The sequence below is a fragment of the Schistocerca gregaria genome, chromosome 3 (genome assembly GCF_023897955.1).
Source record: "Schistocerca gregaria isolate iqSchGreg1 chromosome 3, iqSchGreg1.2, whole genome shotgun sequence".
NCBI classification, from domain to species: Eukaryota; Metazoa; Arthropoda; class Insecta; order Orthoptera; family Acrididae; genus Schistocerca; species Schistocerca gregaria.
The window spans coordinates 424,173,689-424,186,512 of NC_064922.1; the positions used below are offsets into that span (position 1 = coordinate 424,173,689).

General features: G+C 43.5%; 1 protein-coding gene across 1 annotated transcript in view; it reads right to left on the reverse strand.

Moving 5' to 3' along the window:
* LOC126354769 (UPF0489 protein C5orf22 homolog) overlaps positions 1-12,824 on the reverse strand; it is a 1,899,147-nt gene that overhangs the window by 1,756,416 nt on the left and 129,907 nt on the right. The window lies entirely within an intron of this gene.

A 12,824-nucleotide genomic window follows, 5' to 3' on the forward strand; every position in this document is an offset into this window, starting at 1 on the left:
TTCGCGGATAATATATTCCGGCTTTCTCCGCATGCAGTACAAATCTTCGAAACGGTGCTTCTTGAAACACCAAACACTTCGGCTCCGTTCGTTACTGAAGAACCGACCGTACGAGCACCAACAATTTTCCCACGTTCTAATTCACTTAGCTCCGACGCAATGCACTCAGATCTACACGGAATACTGTTCAGGCCACGGCTGACACCTACAACGTATTTTGGTCATTGCAAAGGTGCCGTTCATGGTCACACACGACAGCGCAACACGCATTCAAGCTTGGCTAGCATCAGTATTTATGTTCGAGCATGTGTTACTCGCAGTGTTTCCGTATTTTTGGCCAAGCGCTGTGTATTTACATGGAAATACCTCCCCTCACCCTACCCACATAAAGAGTGTACTCAGAGGTTTCGTTCACGGAGCACATACCATGGCTGACGAGAACAGTTTGCAGATGAACTTCTACACTTAAATGGGATTTCAAAGCAATTGGTTATGCTCCGCAACCACTACGTAAGGTGCTATGAAGAAAACCTTAGTTGGAGAAAAGAAAAGAAGAGGAAAACAGAGAGTAACTTAAATCCACAGTTTTCTTGCCGAATAAGGTAAACCTATAATTAAAAATAAATCGGATCCAGACCAAACAAAAAGTGAAAGTGATGTTTAACTCCCGAATGAAGACAACATCACTTTTGGTTTCTGTCAAAGACGACTTGATGCTCCGGGTTTGTAAGTTCCCCTATAAGTGTGCCCTTTTGTATATCAAGCAAACAGATTGTGCAACGCAAGAAAGATGCATGGAACACCGTAGTTAGGACCGACTCTTACAACACAATGAATGAGCCGTGGCAGGGCACCGGTCTGTCAGTGCCTATGGTTTCCAACTTTTCTAAGGTCATTACCCTGGAACGCAAGAAAATATTAGCTGGTACCCCAGGTCTCCCTCTCCCTCCCGATCATAAACATTAGCGACTAACTACACTACTGGCCATTAAAATTGCTACACCACGAAGATGACCTGCTACACACGCGAAATTTGACCGACAGGAAGAAGATGCTGTGATATGCAAATGATTGGCTTTTCAGAGCATTCACAAAAGGTTGGCGCCGGTGGCGACAACTGCAATGTGCTGACATTACGAAAGTTTCCAGCCGATTTCTCATACACAAACAGCAGTTGACCGGCGTTGACTGGTGAAATGTTGTTGTGATGCCTCGTGTAAGGAGGAGAAATGCGTACCATCACGTTTTCGACTTTAATAAAGGTCGGATTGTAGCTTATCGCGATTGCGGTCTATCGTATCGCGACATTGCTGCTCACATTGGTCGTGATCCAATGACTGTCAGCAGAATGTGGAATCGGTGGCTTCAGGAGGATAATACCGAACGCCGCGCTGGATCTCACCGGAGGTTAGAGGTTCTCTTAAAAATATTGGCCAACTTAATCACAGCACAGCGTACCGCGACGCACCACCGGCGACTTATACGCTCGAGAATTACTACTTCCGTTGCTGTGACAATCCCAGCCAGAAGGCCAAGGGGAATATCAAACGCAATCTCGAAAATTACGCCCTTCATTTACCGCCAGAGGTAGTAGTCCATTGGTCTTCGTGTCACACCTGGCGACCGAGCTGGCCATGGAACAAAACCATTGCAATTAACCCATTGTTCTCAAAATGTAATACAGTCTGCTGTAACGTCCCACAGGATACCTCGCTTCAGTTATATACTGCGAATTATACACGGCGAAGAAACTGCTATAGGCATGCGTATTCAAAGACAAAGATATGTAAACTTGCAGAATACGGCACTGCGGTCGGCAACGCCTATATAAGACAACAATTGTCTGGCGCAGTTGTTAGATCGGTTACTGATGCTACATGGGCAGCATATCAAGATTTAAGTGAGTTTGAACGGCGCACGAACAATGGGACACAGCATCTCCGAGGTAGCGATGGAGTGGCGACTTTCCCGTTCGAATACTTCACGAGTGTACGAGTGTACCGTGAATATCACGAATCCGGTAAAACATCAAATCTTCGACATCGCTGCGGCCGGAAAAAGTCTCTGGAAGAACGGCCCATTGACGACCGAAGGGAATCGTTCAACGTGGCAGAAGTGCAACCCTTCCACAAATTGCTGCAGATTTCAGTGCTGGGTCATCAACAAGTGTCAGCGTGAGAACCATTCAACGAAACATCATCGATATGGGCTTTCGGAGACGAAGACCCACTCGTTTATCCTTGATGACTGCACGACACAAAGTTTTACGCTCGCCTGGGTCCGTCAACACCTACATTGGACTGTTGATGTTGCCTGGTGGGACGCGCCTCGTTTCAAATTGTATCGAGAGGATGGAAGTGTATGGATTTGGAGACCACCTCATGAATCCATGGACCCTTCATGTCAGCAGGGGACTGTTCAAGCTGGTGGCGGCACTGTAAAGGTGTGGGGCGATTGCAGTTGGAGTGATATGGGACCCCTGATATGTCTAGGTACGACTCTAACATGTGACACGCACGAAGTATCCTGTCTGATAACTTGCATCCATTCATGTCTATTGTGCATTCCGACGGAGTTGGGCAATTCCAGCAGAACAATCTACACCTCACACGTCCAGAATAGCTACAGAGTGGCTCCAGGAACAATTTTCTAAGTTGAAACACTTTCGCTGGCCACAAAATTGTCTAGAAATGTTCAAATGCGTGTGAATTCTCAAGGGACCAAACTGCTGAGGTCATCGGTCCCTGAGCCTACACACTACTTAACCTAACTTAAACTGACGCTAAGGACAACACACACATCCATGCCCGAGGGAGGGCTGGACCTCCGACGGGGAGAGCCGCCCGAACCGTGGCAAGACGCTGTATAACTCGCGGCTACCCCGAATATTATCGAGCAGACACACCGTCCGGTGGCTTGCGGAGTATGGATGTAGATGTAGATGTAGCATATCTGAAATACATTGATCAGAAGAGATCCGCACTCTCTCGTACTGTTACGGATTTATGGTCAGCCCTGCAAGATTCTTGGTGTCAGTTCCCTCCAGCACTACTTCAGACTTTAGTCGAGTCCACACCACGTCGTGTTGCGGCACTTCTACGTGCTCGCGGGGGGACTTACATGATATTAAGCAGGTGTACCAGATCCTTTGGCTCTTCAGTGTACAGCAACACACAGAAAATATCCATGAACAATCTGCGAAATTTTGTCGGCAACAGTTCGGGTTCAACGCCCAGATCACGAGTAACGTTCACATCATACCTCTTTTGGTGTAAGGCAACATCTGAAGTCGAAGGTCCACACATTCTTCATTAAGAATACGTCTCTTGCTCCCAACGGTCTGACATCCCACCATCAATCTCCAATATTATTAAGACGCCGAGAAGGACAGTCTAACCGTCAGACGAACTTCCTAGTGCATCATATGGTTCATTGCTTGGCAAGACGCGAGTAGCGGTAAAATTATGGTATTTTCACAAAATCTCGCTATGGAGTACACTTTGTCAGCTTGTCAGTTGGGTTCTAACAGAATGATTCGCCGATCCTTCGGAGCCGGCCGAGACCAACCTTTTCTCCACACCTGTTTCACACCGCCACTACTGTGAAAGTGTCCACTGCTTATCTTTCGGAGGATTCGTTCTGTCCACGCCGCAAACACTCCGTTTGCAAGTGTTGGTCTTTCTCAGTTCGCTGACCGTCGGCAGTGGTAGACTTGGGAGACTGCACTTTGCATTAACTTTGCATCTGATTGTGGATCGTGACTGAAACGACTCATTCATACGGCTCTTCACGCACATCAAGTCATAACCATAAGAACTTAGGTATATAATACAACTGCATCTAGATAATCGTATCACATTCCAGCAGAACTTCTACAATTAAGCCGGTCGCTGTGGCCGAGCAGTACTAGGCGTTCGGTCCGGAACCGCGCTGCTGCTACGGTCGCAGGTTCGAATCCTGCTTCGGGCATGGATATGTGTGATGTCCTTAATTTAGACAGGTTTACGTAGTTCTCAGTCTAGGGGATTCATGACCTCAGATGTTAACTCCTATATTGCTTAGAGCCATCTGAACCATTTTTTACAATTAAACTGCATCTTCATGTATATGCATCACAGCGCGACCTTTTTGTGTGGCTTTAGTATTTTCATGATGAGTGAACCTTCCGTTATTAAGCTGTACTAGCTCTTTACTTATATATACGGGATATTAGGACGAAGACTTCATTCATTTCGTTATTTTTATTTTAGAAATTCAAGCACTTTTTAATACGTATTAATCAGAAACTGCGCTTCACATCGTTTCTACCCAATCTCAAATTTTCTCAGTATCCAGGATGTTTATAATCAAACTTCTTACTTGAGAAAAAAATGGTTCAAATGGCTCTGAGCACTATGGGACTTTACTGCTGTGGTCATCAGTCCCCTAGAACTTAGAACTACTTAAACCTAACTAACCTAAGGACATCACACACATCCATGCCCGAGGCAAGTTTCGAATCTGCGACCGTAGCGGTCACGTGGCTCCAGACTGTAGCGCCTAGATCCGCACGGCCACTGCGGCCGGCTCTTACTTGAGAGGCCCCCCGTGAAAATCCAGGGTCGTAGGAGAATGAAACCCCGTGGAAACATTTGTAAGGGCATGTGGAAGAGTAATAACGAATAAACCATTGGAAGAAACACATTTTAATTTTCACAAGAGGGTAACATTTATTAATCGCGTACTATGTTAACGTTTCGGGTTACAAACGGCCACCTGCATCGACGACAGCCTGGAACCGCACTACAGATACCATTCGACAGATGTTCGCAGCACTTTTCGAACGGTGGATCGTGGAATGTTCGGCTGTCGTGAGATAGCTCGTGCACCGCTTGAAGACTGCCCACTGCTCCCAGCAATTTGAGCCACGGTAACAGTAGCTACTTCAACTCATCATGGCCGAATTGACAGTCGGTCTCTCCCAGAAGCCATTTCCAAATCTCCAGTTCACTCGAACTTCCAAATCCGTGTCCTTCCACCCCGCTGCGGAAAGAGGTCCTCTCCGTACTCCTTTACTGCGCCCTTACTCACAATGAGCAGCTGCTCTGATGCCGTTGTTTTTGATAAGACAGCTCTATGAGCGAAGCCCAGATCAGCCATGTTGACTGTCTGCAGCAGTAATTCACACTGATGCTTATGTTTGGACCATGCGTACCAGCACCAGAACTTAATGGCACGTAGTGACTCTTACACTACTAACTACCCGACTCTAACTACCCGACTCCTGCAGCGCGCAGTCTGAACGTCATTTCTGTAAAGTTTGGTACCCATAGGGTAAATATAAATAGGTTTCCGTTTACACTGGCTCAAGAAGCGAAGTTGTAATTATAACAACCCCGTGTGTTCCAATCTCAGAAAAACCATTAAAGTTTGACGTTCTTCGGACAAATGTAATCGCTTTCTAGACCCTAGTTTTCGCAGCAGTTTTTTTTTATTTCAGTGACAGCTGTTTTTACCTTTCCGCGCATTTTCCGGTACCGACACGGTTTCTACTGCCATCCGCATTTCACTTTCGAGCATATAAGCCGTCTGGTCATATTTGAAGGAGTAGTTAGCTAAATGATGAGTCTGGAGTCTATTTCAATTTTAGCTAGTTTTCTGATGTCCATGTTTTAAGCAATGCTGCGTCGTCTCTGTCTATGGCAATGTGAGTTTTTGCGACATAAAACTAACCGCTAGGTTCATTAAACCTTTCCATGTTCATGGGACACACGTCCCACTAAAGTAATATAAATTTTGTGAGTAGGGACGTTTATATCTCATAACAATCTAGTGCTAGCATGTAGCGATATGCCTTCGTAACTTAAAGAAAAATACCACGTAGTTGTTTGTTGTTGTGGTCTTCAGTCCTGAGACTGGTTTGATGCAGCTCTCCATGCTACTCTATCCTGTGCAAGCTTCTTCATCTCCCAGTACCTACTGCAACCTACATCCTTCTGAATCTGCTTGGTGTATTCATCTCTTGGTCTCCCTCTACGATTTTTACCCTCCACGCTGCCCTCTAATACTGAACTGGTGATCCCTTGATGCCTCAGAACATGTCCTACCAACCGATCCCTTCTTCTGGTCAAGTTGTGCCACGCCAGGTAATCTTCAACATTCTTCTGTAGCACCACATTTCGAAAGCTTCTATTCTCTTCTTGGCCAAACTATTTATCGTCCATGTTTCACTTCCATACATGGCTACACTCCATACAAATACTTTCAGAAAAGACTTCCTGATACTTAAATCTATACTCGATGTTAACAAATTTCTCTTCTTCAGAAACGCTTTCCATGCCATTGCCAGTCTACATTTTATATCCTCTCTACTTCGACCATCATCAGTTATTTTCCTCCCCAAATAGTAAAACACTTTTACTACCTTAAGTATCTCATTTCCTAATCTAATTCCCTCAGCATCACCCGACTTAATTCGACTACATTCCATTATCCTCGTTTTGCTTTTGTTGGTGTTCATTTTATACCCTCTTTCAAGACACTATCCATTCCGTTCAACTGCTATTCCAAGTCCATTACTGTCTCTGACAGAATTACAATGTCATCGGCAAACGTCAAAGTTTTTATTTCTTCTCCATGAATTTTAATATCTACTCCGAATTTTTCTTTTGTTTCCTTTACTGCTTGCTCAATATACAGATTGAATAACATCGGTGAGAGGCTACAACCCTGTCTCACTCCCTTCCCAACCACTGCTTCCCTTTCATGTCCCTCGACTCTTACAGCTGCCATCTGGTTTCTGTACAAATTGTAAATAGCCTTTCGCTCCCTGTATTTTACCCCTGCCACCTTTAGAATTTGAAAGAGAGTATTCCAGTTAACATTGTCAAAAGCTTTCTCTATGTCTACAAATGCTAGAAATGTAGGTTTGCCTTTACTTAACCTTTCTTCTAAGATAAGTCGTAAGGTCAGTACTGCCTCACGTGTTCCAACATTTCTATGGGATCCAAACTGATCTTCCCGGAGGTCGGCTTCTGCTAGTTTTTCCATTCGTCTGTAAGGAATTCGTGTTAGTATTTTGCAGCTGTGGCTTATTAAACTGATTGTTCGGTAATTTTCACATCTGTCAACACCTGCTTTCTTTGGGATTGGAATTATTATATTCTCCTTGAAGTCTGAGGGTATTTCGCCTGTTTCATACATCTTGTTCACCAGATGGTAGAGATTTGTCAGGACTGGCTCTCCCAAGGCCGTCAGTAGTTCCAATGGAATGTTGACTACTCCGGGGGCCTTGTTTCGACTCAGGTCTTTCAGTGCTCTGTCAAACTCTTCACGCAGAATCGTATCTCCCATTTCATCTTCATCTACATCCTCTTCCATTTCCATAATATTGTCCTGAAGTACATCGCACTTGTATAGGCCCTCTATATACTCCTTCCACCTTTCTGCTTTCCCTTCTTTGCTTAGAACTGGGTTTCCATCTGAGCTCTTGATGTTCATACAAGTGGTTCTCTTATCTCCAAAGGTCTCTTTAATTTTCCTGTAGGCAGTATCTATCTTACCCCTAGTGAGATAAGCCTCTACATCCTTACATTTGTCCTCTAGCCATCCCTGTTTAGCCATTTTGCACTTCCTGTCGATCTCATTTTTGACACGTTTGTATTCATTTTTGCCTGCTTCATTTATTGCATTTTTATATTTTCTCCTTTCATCAATTAAATTCAATATTTCTTCTATTACCCAAGGATTTCTACTAGCCCTCGTCTTTTGACCTACTTGATCCTCTGCTGCCTTCACTACTTCATCCTTCAAAGCTACCCATTTTTCTTCTACTGTATTTCTTTTCCCCATTCCTGCCAATTGTTCCCTTATGCTCTCCCTGAAACTCTAAACAACCTCTGGTTCTTTAAGTTTATCCAGGTCCCATCTCCTTAAATTCCCACCTTTTTGCAGTTTCTTCAGTTTTAATCTACAGGTCATAACCAATAGTTTGTGGTCAGAGTCCACATCTGCCCCTGGAAATGTCTTACAATTTAAAACCTGGTTCCTAAATCTCCGTCTTACCATTATATAATCTATCTGATACCTTTTAGTATCTCCGGGGTTCTTCCATGTGTACAACCTTCTTTTATGATTCTTGAACCAAGTGTTAGCTATGATTAAGCTGTGCTCTGTGCAAAATTCTACCAAGCGGCTTCCTGTTTCATTTCTTAGCCCCAATCCATATCCACCTACTACATTTCCTTCTCTCCCTTTTCCTACACTCGAATTCCAGTCACCCATAACTATTAAATTTTCATCTCCCTTCACTATCTGAATAATTTCTTTTATTTCATCATACATTTCTTCAATTTCTTCGTCATCTGCAGAGCTAGTTGGCATATAAACTTGTACTACTGTAGCAGGTGTGGGCTTCGTATCTATCTTGGCCACAATAATGCGTTCACTATGCTGTTTGTAGTAGCTTACCCGCATTCCTATTCATTATTAAACCTACTCCTGTATTACCCCTGCATTACCACGTAGTATGGGGTGGATATATAGAAGGCTGTGAGCACTCAAATGGGGAGGCGTCTGTTTATAATGTGTCTGTTTCACGAAAATCAGATCAAATCATCACCTTCTCGATTTCAAGAACATCTCAGGTAACTGTTTCTTCTGATACATCACAGACATTACTTCACACCTCAGTAATTTTGCTAATCACCGAGTATCACCTACGCGCCCACGAACCATCGGCTCGTAATTTACAGGGATTGCGTGATCTATGTGTAGGCATCTGGTGCCACATACCAGCTGAAATACACCAACGAACTCATGAATTCATGGCTTGCAGAATCGCCTTTCTATTTCGTTCCGGAAGGTTGACCAAAGCTCTTTCGAGCTGGTGGTAATGCTATTTTGGATCATCATAGATACTAATTAGCTTACGATCAAAAAGTTATAGATCAAAATGAAAATGACGAAAGAAAAGAAAGACACGAAATGTATTCGCAGTTGCGAATACAGACAACCATCAACCGTATAATGGAATGACGATAGTGAAAATTTGAGCCTGGCCGGGACTCGAACCCGTATATCCCGTTTAGCGCGAGCGGTCGCCTTACCATTTGGCTATTCGAGCACGATTCACGACCAGACCTAAACTTCCATAGATCGTCAATCATGTGTCTACAACCTCTACTTGTACATCCGTTATGCATATTCCCGTACAGAGGAGACATTTTGCTTGAAAGATGCTTGCCCGGCGTCGGTGGTTTAATATGATATTCCCAATTATGGTGCAACGCTCCTTCGGTCATGCATGAATGACCGAAGGAATAGGCACCGCGGCGACTACAACCGTTATGGATACATGAAAAGTAATCACAGCTGAGAATATTGACAAACATCAGGCGTACAATGGAATGACGACAGTGAAAATTTATGTCGTGCCAGGACTCGTAACCGTAATTTGGAAATAGCCCAGGCACTACAATATCCCAAAGAAGAAAGAGGACGTATCAAATTATACGTGAATGTTTTATTTTAGTCGGAATACAGCCTTCCGTCGATGAGGAATAGCTGCCAACAAACGACCATTTAAACTGTCTTAATGGACGACATTGATGTAGGTCTGTTGTGAGTTTTGTTACTTACCCCAAGCAAGTTGTGTTATGTTCACCGTTTTGACGTAGAGCCTCAATGGAAATCTTGAAATATTTCGGCTGATATGGACATGTATAGAATTTCAAAGTAGAGCATAGGAATCACATTGTTTTAATTAACAGCTGTAATGTAGAAGTAAATAATACAGTCCCTCTTGTTGTGTATAATGATTGGGTGCAGATCTCGTTAGGTAAACGTTACACGCTGAAAAACTACAGACTCTATCATCCTAAACCGTTACCTGTGATTTTCTGTGACTCTTCTGTTTCTTAGACGACTGTTCACTTTATTTACGAATCAGTTTCCAGATTCTCACCGTGCTTAACTGTTTGAATATTTCAAAAAACTATCCGATGTAAATGTAAACTATATGAGTCGCGTATGAGGCTTGGCTTAGAAATTTGTTTTCTATTACAAGGTGTAGAATAAGCGAATGAAGCTTTCCAAAGCGTCTGGTAACAGCGAATACCATACAGGGTACGGTGCAGGGTGAAGCGTACGACGGGCTTTGTCCCATCGGCGTAAGTGCGGGGCTGAAGTGGGCGTCCGTGAATTAGTCACGCTTAAGCGCCAGATGGTGAGCGAAGCTTGTTCAGAAGCTACAACATAACACAACACGCCATGCGTATAGCTCCCAGTGACGCTGCTAATTGCTGAATGGTCATGGAATCCGATGATGACGTCACTGACATTTCATACCGAGTTTTCTATCTTATTGTTTTGGTGTGTTTCCTCACAAATTAGAACACTCTGTGCTTTAGCTGAATCTTCTAATCCTAGTCAATAAAAAGAAACGAAGACCTCAAAAAATTCCCTTTGGGAAATAAGTATACTAAACATTCAGTTACAGAAAAACACAATAGACCATCTTTTGAAAATACAGATTTTAATTCCAGAAATGGATGGGGGAGGAGAAACTGTACGGAACAGACCATGACGAACATATTCTTCCCCTATAGGCTACAACGCTGAACTGGCATTTCGGTCTGCAAGGTCACTTGATTCAGAGATTGCCCAATTCAAATATAAGTGCAAATAACTGACACTAAATGAAAAACAGAATATAAAAACGAAATATAGGAATTCTGGGAGTGTTAGCCAACATTTAGAAATCGCTGTGAAGCTTGGCTTTAAAGCACTGACGCAAAAACAAAGAGGGAAATTAGACTGGGGTCGAATGTCAAATCACAAAGTGAGGTGAGGTAATGGGCGGGGAGAGCGAAATGGTGGTACAGGATCAGAGCACTATTTTGGGCTGGGTAAGGAAGTCTGCCTCATCCTTTACAAGAACTATCTCGGCAGTTGCATTAAACTTGTAAGAGGAACCAAGAAAAATCTACATCTGAGTGTCCTGTCGGAGATTTGAAACGCCATCCTCCGTAATTAGCGTCCAGCGCCCTACCAGTATTCTACGAGTATCACTCTACTGTTATGACAGGACCATAGAGATAAACGTCTTGAACACGCTCCTGGTGTACTGAAAAGATGAAACTTTTATCTACCTCAGTTCTGAAATATCCAAGCAGCCTAGAGACGAGCATTTGCATATACATCTCTGCATCTACACGTACATAATCTCCTCAAGTCACTACACACTGCATATGGAGGAGCATCGTACCAATACGATCTATTTGTACGCCTATTTCTTTCGCTTACTGAGTGACGAAAAATATATCTTTATGGATCCTAATCTCTCTCTTCATATCCTCGTGAGCCCTGCACGAGATATACAAGGCGACCCAGAGGTCTGTTAATATTTGAAACTTCAATACTGTAAGTAGAGAGGTAAATATTGACACACATGCTTGAAATGACGGGGTTTTATCGAAACCAAAACAAAGTGCACAAAACAGATAGCGCTTCATATGATACAAAAGCAATGATTAGCATAACAATTGAATTTTAGCAAAGACGATGTTCTTTATAACAAATGCTCAACGAGTCGGCCGCCATTCATAAACAATACTTGTAGACGAGCGACAATGTGGTGAACAGCACTGTATAGCATATGAGCAGGTATAGTGAGAAATTGTACGGCGAGAAATTGCCATCGGGTGCTTTCTTTTAGCATTCTTAATGATGTCGGACGGCCGCGGTAGACTTGTGACTCGAGGTAACACTACATCCAACGATCACACGGACTGGTGGACCTGACAGGCCAAGCACTGCGGGCGTGGCGGCCCAGCATGCGATCCTCACAGAACAACGTGCGCCATTCTACATAAAAGTCGTCAACCAGGCTAAGCATGACCTGATTTCCTTTGTCACTACAGCTCATTTCAAACACGATTCTCGTGCCGCATCACTGAATTGTTACTTCTGGTGACCAGTTTTCGCACTCTTTTTTAACTTTCTACGTACACAGTTCTGTGAATTCATCTGAAAATGTTAACCGGCTTTTGGGCCATTCTGCACGTCGGTGGTGGCACAATGGTTTCACAGTCTTCGAAGATGGGCTCTCAAAATTTATCCGACAGTATTTCGCGGCAGCTAAGCAGTCTTTCTTCCAAGGATTCCCTTCCCCGAACATTTCAGCTATGCGAGTGGTTTCGTATGGTTTGTACTTATTTGTTACGATCTTGGCGGCGCGTCTCTGAATTCGCTTTTTTCTACTGTCGCGCCTTCTCGGAAAGGGCTCCAAACACTGAAAAACATTCTAGAATTGATCGCATTAGAGTCTTTTATGTGATTTGCTTCACAGGTGCACCCAACTTCCGTTAAGCTCCTCAAATGTTCGATTCGCATCATCAAATAACGGTTTCAAGTAAACGCCTCGTTTCGTATCTCTTTCTATTATTACCCGCAAATAGTTTCACAATTTGTCGTGATCAAGATGTTTACCAAAAATCTTGAAATTGCGTACTATCGGATTCTTTCTCTTTGTCACAGGAACTATCTTACATTTATCTCCATTTATAGACGCATGTCATTAATTTCACTAACGACAGGACCGCCCCTTCTTGTCAACACCGAATCGGTCCAGAATTATAGTGTATGCTGGGCTTGCCCAGAAATGAAAGTGGCAGAGGTGGGAGCCCGAGATGGCCAAGCATTTAGAAAAAAAGGAAGAATATTTCAGTTTTATGCTGCGGGTATTGTGAGATATGAACCAATTAGTTTGCACGCAGTAGTTGGCGTAGCGGAAAGAGCACAAAACGGTAATCGATGGGTCATGGGGCAGAGTCCCTACTTTAAAA